Source organism: Agelaius tricolor, unplaced genomic scaffold (genome assembly GCF_023055355.1).
Source record: "Agelaius tricolor isolate 1412-34295 unplaced genomic scaffold, bAgeTri1.0.p SCAF_8, whole genome shotgun sequence".
Classification (NCBI taxonomy): domain Eukaryota; kingdom Metazoa; phylum Chordata; class Aves; order Passeriformes; family Icteridae; genus Agelaius; species Agelaius tricolor.
The window spans coordinates 21,937,739-21,951,613 of record NW_027269268.1 but is presented as its reverse complement, the minus strand read 5'-3'; the positions used below and the strand labels follow the sequence as shown (position 1 = coordinate 21,951,613).

At 38.7% G+C, this 13,875-nt stretch overlaps 1 non-coding gene across 1 annotated transcript; it reads right to left on the bottom strand.

The window, feature by feature from the left end:
- Window positions 1-12,108: 12,108 nt before the first annotated feature.
- On the bottom strand, window positions 12,109-12,229 carry LOC139592665 (U6atac minor spliceosomal RNA). The gene has a single exon (XR_011680085.1). It is a non-coding gene; the product is annotated as a U6atac minor spliceosomal RNA (small nuclear RNA).
- Between the last annotated feature and the right edge of the window lie 1,646 nt (window positions 12,230-13,875).

Here is a 13,875-nt window from a genome sequence, read left to right as displayed (position 1 = left end):
GCCCACACAGAAGAAGTCTGCTTCTAGTACCATTTTTTTTACTTACTATGTCAGTTTAAGGGTCCTTTGGGGATGGTTCCTCTTGCATTAGCACCTGACTTACAAATAATCTGGCTGCCCATTTCCACAGGGAGCCAGAGCCGTGAGCTCCAAGAGCAGGAGACCGTTCCTTTCTCAGCCATTTGGCTCTGAGAAGATGCATTTTTCAGCAGACTTAGAGTTCACAGTTCTACCCGATAAAATATAGCTCTCAAGCCCAGCACTTCCAACATTTCAAAATTCAAAGGATGCCTCAGCATTGCTGAAACAATCAACAGACTGTATAGGAAACACTGCTGCAGCAGCTTCCTTTAATCAACTCCTGCAATCTTTGGCTACATTCAGGTGCTTTTCTGAATCACAGAATGTGGCAAAAACCCCCATTTTGAAGCTATCAGGAACAGAGAACCTGTTGTTTTTGTCATTCCTTCATACATTAGTATATCTCTTTTAATATTTTTGGAAAATCACATTGTTTCTGCACTTCAGGATCCAGCTGTTCCTGGACTTTTTATTAAAGTCTCTAAATAAGAATTTACTACTAGTATTGCTAGGAGCACTGCAAAAATGGTCTGTTGTGCTCCTTCAGCACCACTATGAACTTTTAATGTGTACTAATCTATTTACCTAGAACATGTTGCCTTCAGTGAGGAAAATTAATGGTGAGGTTTTAATTTGGCTGCATTTCCATATTATGAAGTTGAAATGGGAATTAAAGAATATTACAGGAGGCTACAGAATAAAAGCACTGCTGGAATAAATAGCCCCCATTATAAGCACAACAAAGCCTACATGAATTTGAACCCTTACTTGGAGCTTCCCTAACATGAGGATAACCATCACCTGGTTGTATTGCAACCCTTCTGAAGAACAGAGGAAATGCATTAGGAACAGCATTGCCAGCAGAAAAGGGAGGTGATCCTGCCCCTCTTCTCAGCCCTACAATTCTTACTTCGAGACATGCTACTGTAGTAAGCATAAAGCTAGTTATGTTTTGTCTTTTGCATATAAAATAACTCAAGAAGTGTTGTTGCTTTATTTCTTGAATCCCATACTGTTGTTGTCAGATTTCTAAAGCCTTGGTGTGTTCTTATGGCTGCAGATCTTTACAGCACAGACTTTTTCTTCTGCGTCTTGTATTTTCCTAGTTCAGGGCTCTTTCAAGGTTCTCTCTGACTGGCTAACTTGCTTTCTTTTATCTTAGTTATCTTTATTGGTCACAGCTGCAGCTTAATTAAGGACATCACAGCTGCAGCCCATTAAGGATAACTGGGACTTTTTGGGGCAAAGCCTATATACAGATAGTCAGGTACAATACATTTCCCCTACTATAAAGAAGGACAGGTCAAGTTTTTATATTATTTCTAATTTTGTGGAACAGCTTTTGGCAAGACTCAAAAAGAATCACTTCAGATGAGCATATTTTTCATTATAAAAACAAGGCAATAAAGTGACTGGGCTAAATACATGATTGTCTCTCATCAATAAATAAAATGAAAGTGGAGAGAACATCTGTGACCACGGAAGAATTCAGATAATAGAAAATTTAACACATTTTACTTTTGAAGTCTTGTACTGCATCTAAAGAGATGGATCTTACTCTTCCAGTTGTCCTTTCTGCACTCATTTTACTATGAAAAATACATTGGATATTGCTTTTCTGTAGACAAAATGGCTATTATTCTGCTGAATGTTAGAATAATTTAGACTCTAATCCAGCTAGATTATGCATTTTACCCCAAAGATTTTATTTGGAAACAGACAGTAGAAAAGCATCAGTTATTAAATATCTCACAACTGCTTCAGGTTTTATCTTTAGATCCAAAAAAAAAAGCTTACTTAGCAAAGCAAGACATAAGTAGACTCTACTATTAAAATCTAGTTTAGCACACCTTTGTCATCCCAACTTTGAGAAGGACATTTTCATGGTAACCTAATTGCTGGAAAGAAAAGGTGAGGCTGTGTGCTTAAGTATATTTCAGTCATCATAAATATCATGAGGGGATTTTGAAAATCTGCTTTTGATACGAGGGTACAGTGTTGTGCTTATCCAATAATAATTTTTGTTAGGAATATTCCTATTACTTACTAGCATTTCAAGTCATAGATCTAATAGCAGATCCCAAGACACCAGATGCAAATGTGAAGTGAAAGACTGGATTTTATAGCCTTACACATAGTCCCACTGTGTTCTGTGTTCCTTTATTCTCAGAGTAATGCTGTAACCATTCTGTTGGGAACCTCCACCAGATAATTCTAAAATTTATTTTAGGTGCCTAACTGCTTGTTTAGACAGTGTTTGTCCTATTGAAACTGTAGCTAGAGTGGAGAAATTTTTCTTCATTTTAAGACAGATTGTTTCACTGTTCTATTTCCTATTACCGATAAACCAAGCTAAGATGAATGTAAAACAAATATCATAACTTTATAACAGACTTCACAATGATTAGAAAATTAGGTAAAACCATAAAATTCTATCAATTTAAGTACATGAATTAAAGTGATGATGAATTATATTAGATAGAGTTAACTGGTAAAGAGCTGAAGCTAACTTGGTTTATCTTTGCACTGCATTAGTAGCATAAAATAACTGTTGTCTAAATCTGAAAGAAAATTGTGATCCACCTAATAATTTAAAAATATAATGTACTTTAAAAAAATTCACAGTGTGTTTCTGAAGAGAGCTTCTGAGTTTCTGCGGGATCAACAAACGAGATAATCTTTAGGGGAGAGGATATTTGAGTTACGCTACAGGTTTAATTTTGTTACGGAGATAAGGAAATTTTTAATATATGTATATACTCTGCAAGGATGATGGTGTATAGTGTGCCATCTGCTCATTTCTGCTCTTTCCATATTTATCACCAGGAGACACAAGTTTTTCATTTTCCTCAGTGCTCTGAGTTTCTTATATGTTTAAATTTTTTCCCCTAAGACTTAGGAAAAAAACCTACAGACAGAATAGAGTGGTCAGCAAATCCACATACTCAAGGGAACAAAACAGATCAAGTATAACATTGGTTACTGCTTTCACACACCTGAAAAATGTGTCCAGAGGCAGTGGCTGAGGAGCCATATGCACTTATGTAAATGAAAGTGCTTCTTTGCATCAAGATAAACCTTTTAAACCTATTTCCTGGAGAGTATTTGTATCACAGTTGCATCCTTAACTTCTACAACTTAATACCATTTTTGATTCATTGTTTTTCCGACTAAGAAACTAAGTTCTTATGAACAGTGTTTGGGGGTTTAAGCATAAAATAAATTTTAAAACAACACTTTTATTTTTTTCACCTGCCTTTATTTTTGCTGAATGTCCCAGAGATCTTTGATACAATTTTTCTTATGTGAATCCTTTGAGTGCTCCTGCTCAAGCAGCACAAAGCATTTGTTACCAGTTACATTTTTTCAACAATGTCATCATGTTACTGTCCTCCTGTGTCAATACCCAAACCAGCCCCCTAAGTGGGTCCAGCCATGTGTTTCTTATGCTGTTTTGAAGTGTTCTTATGGTGTTTCCTGGTTAAATTTTACATATGTCTTATTCCAGAGGTCTGCTACTGGACTAACCTGATCCAAAGAAGAAAAGCAGGTTTGGATATTTTGGGGTGGGGGTGGGTTTGGCTGGTGGGGTTTTTTGGGTTTGTTTGCTTGTTTTTTTCAAATTTGTGGACAGATTCATATTCTCCTTGGCACCACTACTTCTGAGGACTTCAGTAATTAAGGATGGGCCATTTCTTCCCTTTTCTGTAATCTATGAAAAGCCTTTCCTTAGGTCTGTGGCCGTTCTCAGGCTGCATGAATCCATTAACTTTCTCAGCAGTCAGGTTCTTAGTTCCCATTCAACTTACAGTGAATCATCTGCGGATGCGCTGTTGCCTGCATTTCAAGCTTGTCCTTTACAAATTCTTCACCTTGAATTAATTACTTCTTTTTATACAAAAATAACAATTGGCATAATCAAGAAAAAATTTAAAAAATCACTAGAGTTTAAGAAAAAATAATCTTGTTTTCTTGTTTGCAGTCAGCTAGTAACACTGACTGACTGTATGACCAAGGGATTGAGCTAGAAGAGATTCTTCTAGAAATATGAGTAGCTGAGAAAGGCAGAGAGTAGCAAGCTGTGAGGGAATAATGTGCTGATAATTTGTATTAGCATTAAATGTGCCTCTAAATCTCACACACTCATATAAAGCTGTGAACCTTTCAAGGCTTATGATGATGGCGTAAATTAATAAACATCCCTGGAGAGAAAACAAACACCCAGAGGTGACAAAATCAACGTGTTAAAGCACAATAATAAAGGGGATTGAAACACATAAGTTAACAGTTGGAGCAAAAGTATTATCAATTTGAATGTTGATGGCTACCAAACCACCTTCTCAACTAATGTACTTCTAATTTGTATCATTTTCTTGTGATTTAGTATATGATATTTGAGATAATTGTACGTTGCTAATTTTAAAAAGGAGCAACTGGAGACCATGGCATGGGAAGAAATGGTTTCTGAATCAACCATAAAATGCGTTGTTAACCAATCTGAGTTTTTTTCACAGTTAAAAAGTAATGTCACCTCAGAATTAGCAGTTAGTATGTCTCTGCACAAAGCTATTTGGGGTTGTGGCACCACAGTATTCTGACCACAGCTGACTGCAGTGCAGGCAGAAAATGCCACAGCTGAAGAAATAATCTATAATGAAGGACTTGTTCCACAAACGAGTCATTTTCTCATTAGGGAACATGACAATCAAGATTCTTACTAGCTTAATCATCCAGGTTCACCGATGACAAATTCTTCCCTGTAATTTCTCATCCTTTAAAGTACTTGAATTAGTTATTGCTGTAGATCAGTTCTGTAAATTTAAACTCTTCAGTTACAAATATTCACTTCTGGAGAAAGTTAGCTTTGAAAGTACTGGTACATAAGCTATCTTATGCTATAGGCACTTTCATTTTTCATGAACAGGGCACAATAAAAATTTAATTATTTTTATGTTAGTTGAAAGTTAGCAGAAAGAAAAAAGCTGCTAGTTTGGATTTTAATGTAAACTGGAAAATAAATTTAGTCAACATTGCATCTTTATATTGCTATAACTCAGGCTGGTCCCATGATAATACTTGAATATTTTACAAGATTTCTTGTTTCTAGAAATCACTGGTAAAGATCCAAGGCATATGCTGAACACAGTGTGATCTTCTGGACAGCAAAAATATTATACACCATGCTCCAGGAACAAGACTGGGGAAATGACCAATGTTGAATAAAGACATCACCTCTGCTGTGAGGGATACCTCACCCCAGGTGGGTTCCTCTTGTCTGGCAGCCCCAGAGCACGGAACTGGGGACAAGCACCCAGGCATGGGGTCATGGCTGGAGTCGCAATGAGCGCCTGCTGCTCATCGTGTGGAATCGTGGCTGGAGGCACCAGGGAAAGAGGGAGGAGGCTAAATTATGAGCATCCTGTAACTGGCTATGGAAGGAGAAAGGAAAACACAGGCAATTGGTAAAGGTCTCTGGTGAATTATCTTTGTCCTTCCAGAAACCGATACTTTGGCATAATACTGCATGAGGTTTTATGTGTGTGCCAGCTCTCATCAGCCCCTGCTGGAGCCTAAATGCACTACAGAGCTGCTGACCTTTCTTTTCTCTTCTTGGTGCACAAGCCTGATGTAGAGATGTCCTTTTGCTTTGCTTTGTCCTATACACATCTCATTGTTCTCTGCCCAAATACCATGGATAACGTAGAATTAACTCCATGCTACAAGATGCAAAATAGTGATAATGCAGCACAGCGGCTAAAAATCACTTGAAGACAGACAATCAGCTACCATCACCAAATTGTCCTGGATTGCAGTTTAAATTTAGTCTGAATGTCAGAAAAGATGGATTCTTTAAAGACTGAGGGGAAGCTACAGCTTTGCCATTTGTTTCAGTCTGAGTATTACCCTGGAGCAAGTTGGGAAACAGGCTGTAATTGGAGCCACAGCTCTTTCATTGATTCCTTTCCATAAGTGCATACTGCAGAGGGGAAGGCAAGAAGAATAAATTGAATATATTGGTCTTTTACAAAAACCAAGGCTGGGTTGGTCTATCCTGGTTGCACACCTCACATGCTGTATGGTCACCTTCCTCTTGGTCTGGCTCTCTGGTTGGAGGCACCTCAGCAGCAACGACTTCTTCCCTTTGCTTCTTGAGGAGTGAATGGGGAGTTAGAAAAATAGTTCATAAAGATGAGGGAAGGAAATTGCTGCTACTCTCAGGCTGGTATATAGATAATTTAGATTGGAAAAGACCTTTAAAGTCATGAAGTCCAATAATCTGTACTATGTCTGAGGTTAGACCTCTGTGCCATTTCACCTGGACTTGGCATAAATTTACTGCCTACCAGCATCACTCTCTGTACCCTGGCCAAAAAACCCAAGGGGATCCAGGCCAGCAGACACTTTTGTTTCCTCCTCATCTGCTTAGACAACACAGGCTATAACTGATCTACCTGAGATGAAAGGGAAAAAGAGACTTGCATACCTTTTTTCCACTGAGCAATTAAGAGCTGAGCAGCAAGTTAGCTTCAGACAAATACAGGAAAGAAAAAATCTCTTGCTTGTGTCCAGAGTGACCATCTGGCTGACCAACTGCTGGCAGCGTGTCACTCCCCAGGCAGCCTGCTGACAGCCCAGCACACATCAGCCTCATTTTCTGAGCGATTCTTTTTTGTTAGAAAAAGGGAAACAGCTTTTGAAGGCTCCTTGTTGAGCTCACAGCTGGATTTGGGAATCAGACAAGAAGTTACCTGGGGCTGACATGGAAGTCTTTGACATAGCTTCACTTAATAGAACAGTTCACATCCCAGACAGCAACATAAGGAAAAAGCAGCAGTATTCCCATGGTGCTGTACTTCTGGCCACTCTTGAGATATGTGCCCTCAGTCTGACACAGGGTAGGAATAAACCATGAACCCTGTGATTCACGCTGGAGCTGGGCACCATGGGCTCTCCTTACCCTGACCCATGCCTTCACTGGGAAATGTTCTTGAGGAAAATAAAGATTGGGACCAAAATAAAGAAGCATGAATGTAGCAATGATAGTATGGAGAAATAATGAGTAATTCCATGTTTGTATTCACAGGGATTAATCCACAGGCAGCAGTTACAAGAATGTAATTATTTCATGTAAATGATGACTATTCTTATTAATAATGTTTATATTCTCTCTCTATGCTATTTGAGTTCCCTTTCTTATCATTATGGTAGAGAAGTTTCCTCTTTTAAAGTTAATTTCCTTTTTCCCCCTAGTTTCCCATCATAAGAGAAGTAAAAACCTTCCTGAAATCTGATGGCTCTGCTGTTCTGGACCAGAGCAGACAGCCAGTTCTGTTTCCTTGCCAGTCAGTGATTTTCTCATGCTGACAGATGTGCGAGACGGTGATAGATCAGATTAATTCTAATTTCTGAAGTGAGCCGACATTTGAACCCAGCTAATTTAAAATGTTCTTTCTGTGTTTAGTCTGCTCAGGCAATTTAACTGCAAATCTTTCTCTCAGTGCTGTCCTTTCAGCTCCTGTGGTCGGGTACATGGAGCCAGCGCTCACCGCTCGCTTATTACGGCAAACAGATGCAAGCAAATGGGAAGCTCACATGCATGCAATCGCCTGCATTAATTGCCTCTTCTGCTTCTGCACAGCTTTGTAGGACAACTCAGCTTGCCCCTCACTAGGGGATGGCTCCTCCTCACCTGGTCACCCAGGAGATGAGGGACATCACTTTTGGGGAGGGTAATGGAGGGTACGAGCTTTAGCCATCTTTCAAGGCAGTCCTCTGTTTAATCCTATTATTTTCTTGCTTTCCATGACTCACCAGCCTCACAATGTGATTTGAATCAGCCTAGCATAAATATTTTTTAAAGCACTCATTTTTCTTTGTTTCCACAGATGTCCTTTCCAAGGCTGCTTTCATTTCTCTCAATTCCTGTCTTTGCTATTTCATCATGAATACACTTGCAGGTCTCTTTCTAGGATATCCAAAGGTATCTGCATCAGAATATATCTCTTTTTATGAAGAGGCTCTATAATTTTCATTGTAAATAATGAAAGCCCAAGATTGTTTTCAGTGAAAATTAGATTTTTTCTTTTAATAGGAAACAACCTCAGCCTATAGAAATTGCTTTAATCAAAATCTTAATGTTTCACTGAAAATGTCGTGATGTAACCTATTTGAAAAGTAAACATAAGCAGGAAGACAATGTTTTTTCTTTTAACAGTACTGGTTTACCATTTATAGCCTCTTGAAATTCATTACACTCCAAATTTACACAATGTGAAATTAGTGTCAATTATGCTAATCTTTTTAATCCATATTCTTAATATTGACAGTACTCTAATCTTTCAGACACTCAATTGTTTTCACATTTTATCTTTCTCCCAGCTTGATAAGCAATGAATCTCTTTCCACACTTTACTTTTGGTCTTTCCCCTATAAAGCATATACTCTTAACACAATTTTATTCTAGTCCTGCTTCTGTCTAATAAATGCATTTCTACTGTAGCCAGCTCTTGTCATCCTATTGCTTTACTCTCATCTGATTCCCAGAGGAAAATGGAAAGTCTTCCTACAGGTTTTCAAAGCAAAACCAGACAACTTTCCCAGTTATTCCATATTCTGGTAGAATTCCATATTTCTGATAGTGAAATAAGGTTAGGAGACTACCATAGCATATTACTGGAACAATGAAAAACCAAAATGCCACAGAAAGATAGTTCATAATTTTTAATTTAAAAAAGTCATTTTAGATGTTTCAGAAAGTTTTGCCATTTGCTTTTGAGAACTTGGAAAGGTTTCAGAAGTCTTAGTAAAAGAAGGTTTTTTTCACTTCCTCAGAAGTTTTCTCTTGTCAGTGGCACTTTCTGCTCAGCCCCAGCCCTGGCTGTTTGCATTTTTACCTCCCTGATGCTTCTGTGTACCTGTCACAGGCTGTATCCGTGTCCTTTAGTCCTTCTGCAGCTGCAGTCACAGATCTGTGCAAGAAATCCGTCTTTCAATGGATTTACTATCTGCCATTTTAATCAGTTCTTCCTAGACATTATATGCCTTTAATCCAGTTTCATTCATAGCTACTGGTAACGTTGATATTTTAATCAAATGTTTTTGTCCATTGCATTTTGCTTTTATTATCTGAGACTGAAGAATGCTGTTCTCTCTGTTAATAGCAGACTTCTTCAACACCTCTTTGGGCAACCTTAGCAGATCCTGGGACAGCATTTTGAAACTGTGGGGTCTCATATGTTAGATCATAAAAAATTAAAATTAAATCTTGCAAAAATTTCTAATTAAAATAAGTGTAAATGAATGCGACTTTGTTTCTGAAAATGCACCACTTAAAAGAGTGTTTTCCTATCAGAAGCACATAGCATATTGTTTACTGCTTTGGAGAAATGGTACCAGAATGTGGCAGAAAACCACAAAACACTTACCTTAATGGCAAATTTTCTTTTGTGTAAGTTGCGTATGTTTATATTTCTTTTTTGCCAGAACACCCTGGCAAAATTTAACCTTTGTCAAGCTTTGAAGAGAATGTGTCTAATTTCTGTCTCACAATACTTCCTAGTTTACTATAAATATAACAGTATTCTTGAGCAGCATTGTGTATTGAATCTCTAATGTCTTGCAAGATAATTGTTTCAACTCATTGAATAAATGAAAATCACATGGGATTCATTCCAAACCTGATTTTTTTTCAACATTTAACTTGCTCAGTGTCTTGATTTTTTTCCCTTTTCCATATACAGATATTTAATTATTTACTTCACAAAACCTTAAAAAAAAAAGGAAGGAAAGCTCCCCATCACATTGGATCAAGCATTTGTAAATATTGAATAAGTGGATAATAAAGCATGCTAGACAAGACCATGATCATATGATGTGACAGTACTGTTTAATAAATCCTTTCAAGAAGTGTTTGCTTCATTGTCTTTGATTGTTGCTGACTGGTTACTTCAAGTTTCTTACTGTTTCTGAGAACAGAAAGTCCATGGGGAGCCACACTGCCTTCTGTATCATTGGAATTGATTTGTCCTTTTGTGCTGCTGCAGAAGATGGTGACTGTTTTCATTTTTCTACAGAAATATTTCGCTAAGCATCTTTAACAGAAGGAAAGCATCTCTAATGCACTTCTTGGGTTTTTTTTACTCCTTACGGCAGGACTGCAGGTAGGTAGGGAGCACTATGTGACTTGCAATCTAGCAGTGCTGGAGTCCTTATCACAGGTAACAGATCTTCCAGACACTGGGCAGAGAAATCAGAAATTCAATATGAACTGTGCCCACAACACCAAGCCAGACCATCCCCACACTGATTAAGGTGTGTGTCAGTGCACTTTATCCAGTGCTTAGGAAAGGCAGCTCTCTTCCCCCTCACTGTTGTCTTCTTCTGCTCCTTTTTGCTCAAATATATGTGGCACTGGAATATTTCAGATCATTTTCCTAGTCTGGTTCAATACACACTGTCAAAGAAGGATTGGAGGGCCTGGGGTACAAACTGTGCTTTAGTGTGCTTTTGAAACAGTTTGGCTGTGCTCTGCTCTTGAATCATGATAGACTGTAAAATGTTAGGTCAGTCCTTAAAGAATTAGTAAATGAGAGAACAAGTGCTACATGCAGGAGGAGTGAAAGAGGCTCCTGATGAAATATGAGGACAGAGATTGCACCTCTGTACTGTATATTGTGTTACTTGTTAGTATGTTTATATATCTTTTAAAAAAACAACCCAGATTTCTGAGAATAGTCAGCTTTAGAAAAACTGATGACTGAAGCAGAGAAAGCATTAGCTTTCTCATTAAATGCTAGTTGCTGATAACACTTGACTGACCTATATACCTCTTAAACAAGAAAAAGGTATTTCTAGAGCACCTGGGGAAATTAGCCATGGCTAAATTTTCTTTAGATTTTAGAAATTATGTTAATCATTTTATGCCTACAAGTTTCATAATGTGCTTTGAGCTAAGCAGCTGTTGCTTACGCTGCTTGTCTCATGCAATGCAGCAGAGTTGCATGAGAATGAGAAAGAGAATGAGAATGAGAGCTTCAGGATCCAGCCACAGCACAGCAGAATATTAATGAGCTAGCTAGCATCCTCTTTGGTGGGATTCACTTCACATGGGAAGTGAATAAACCCCCAAAAAGATCTGAAGGGGCCCATGGTGTGGTACAGAGCCCAGCACTGAGGGAAAAGGAACTGTAATCTGTATGGCCTTCCCACTGCTGCTGCACACCAAACTCCCCTGTGCACTCCATAGGGAGACTTCAGAAGTGAGGATGGATGGATGGATGGATGGATGGATGGATGGATGGATGGATGGATGGATGCAGGGCTTCTGTGCTCACCAGAAGCTCTTTTGGCACCTTCCCTCCTGCTCTTTGAGCCCAGCCCTGGCCAGGAGTACCTGTTGCTTTCCTTCCCAGAGCATGGACTCAGAGGCAGGCAGGGGAGTGCAGGGCAATGGGGCACAGCTCTGTTTTCCATTGTGGGAAGGAGGGTAAAACCTGCAAGAAGAAGGCAGAAAGGAATTTTACTACATCATATTTGAAACCTGAATTTTACCTGTATTGTGAAGAAACCCCGAGTCAGTTCTGGCTGCACACCTGACAGCAGCATTTTGAAGCCTTCTATAACCTACAGTAAGGGGTTCTGTGCATTTGTGTCTATACCTCAAGTGCTGGAATAGACATGTTTATGCAATTCAATAGTCTGAAATATTTTTGAACAACCACCAGTGAATTTGGACAGGCAGCAACTTTAAATACTTGCCTTTTGCCTTGTCACAGAATCATAGAATATTCTGAAATGGAAGACCCCCACAAGGATCATTGATTCCAACACCTTGCCCTGCACAAGACACCCCGACTCACACCCTGTGCCTGAGAGCATTGTCCAAATGATTCTTGAACTCTGCCAGGCTTGGATCTGTGACCACTTCCCTGGGGAGCTGTTCCAGTGCCCAATCACCCTGGGGGAGAATAACGTTTCCCTAATATCCAACCTAAACTTCGCCTGACACAACTTGTGCTGTTCTTTGGGTTAAACATGGCTAGATGCCACAAAGTGGCAGTGCCTTAACTGTATGCATTTTGTACAGACCACAAGGGCCTCTTCTACCCTTTTAAGGGGAGTGCTGATCTTCTCTCCTTTCATACAACACTCAAAAAAGGTCATAATTCAGAATTACCAAACATCCATAATTCATAAGACCAGAGATCCAAGTGAATAAACCTTGTCCTTCTTCTACCAACTTCTTCAAGCCTGCCATATGACTCTTTGAGGTTTGAGTGGATGAGCACACATCCTATGCCTTCACTTCTGCAAACAAAAGTCCTACTGAAAGGCACAGAGAAACCTGGATTATGAAAAATGGCATATAATCAGTAGCATGTAGCATCAGTCTGACTGACATGTGCCTACTGTCACTGCTCTCTCTGATCTTCCTTGTCTTCTGGGGGTGCAGCAGACAAGTTCTGTTTTCAGCCATCTCTTGATGTCAGCCCAACACCCGTCAAAAGCACCACAAGCATATTCACAGCAACATTATCAAATACAGAGAGCAGAGGAATGATTTGGAAGCAGCAGTATTTCCCTGTTAGATTCTTGTGTCTCAGATAATGAGATGCATGATGCCTGCCTCGTGCTGATAGCTGGGCTATTGCTTGCTTTTTATAAGAAATGATTTGCTGGTGAAAAGCCAATCAGCAAAATGCTGAATGTATTACTATGTAATTTCATGTGAAAAGAGATAGAAACAGCCTGTATCCTTAGATAATAACTAAATATTGATTTTCTAGTAGTTGTTTTATCTTCACCCAAATCATCATTTATTAATGGAGACAGTTCAGCCTCTGGTTTAAATAGGATTTGCTGAAGTTTAAGTCCCTATTTCTCTTACACTGCAGCTCTAGGTAAGCAAATGGTTAGAAGATCTTTTCATCAGTGGGCACAAGGCAAAGGTATTCCAGACTCTTATGGTGAAGGTCATGAGCTCCGTTTTTTGAGAGAGACAGCAAAAAAAAAAAAGATTCAGATGCAAAGAAACCCAAGAAACACTAGTCCTTAATGCAACGTACATTTAAACCTTGAAATCTTTGCCCATGGAGTATTAAGTGCTTGAATAAGCACAAAAAGCAAGACAGGTTTGTTTGGACAAGTTGGCATTGAAATATAACAATTTTGTAGCACTCAAGGATTTATTTAATATAAATTACCAATGTGCAGTGTGTGTAGCTCTGCAGAAAACAGGATGTACTGGGGTGAGTTGTCATGATATGCCTGCTCTGTCACTATTCTCTCCCCATCAATTATTCACTTCTTCTGGCCCTCTGGGGTTAGACAGACCTTTGATTCAATCTTGTCTACTCATTTTGATGCTCTAAAAAATAAACTCCTACATTCTATAAGTAATTTTCAGTTTGACCTTCTATACACAAAAGGTAAAACCTCTGATACAGGAAAGATAATTGATGAAGAAAGAGCTTGTCTTATTACCTTGCTTGTGTCCCAGCTGGTGAATAAAAATAAGTTATATTGAGTCCACATTCACAGTTCACATTTCTGAGTCAGCTATGAGTGAAAGTGAATGAATTTGAGCGTAGGGCACCAAGAAGAAAAGAATAGTAAAGCAGAGAATCTAGGCTCATCTATCTCCTACAAATCAATCAATCAATCAATCAATCAATAAGTAAATTTCATTTTTTTAACTCTCTTGGCTGTTTCAAACTGAAATTGGAGATTTTTGTCTCCAAGATTTTAAGGAGAGGCGGGATGCACTATTATTTGACTTCTTAGATGTAGTCAAAT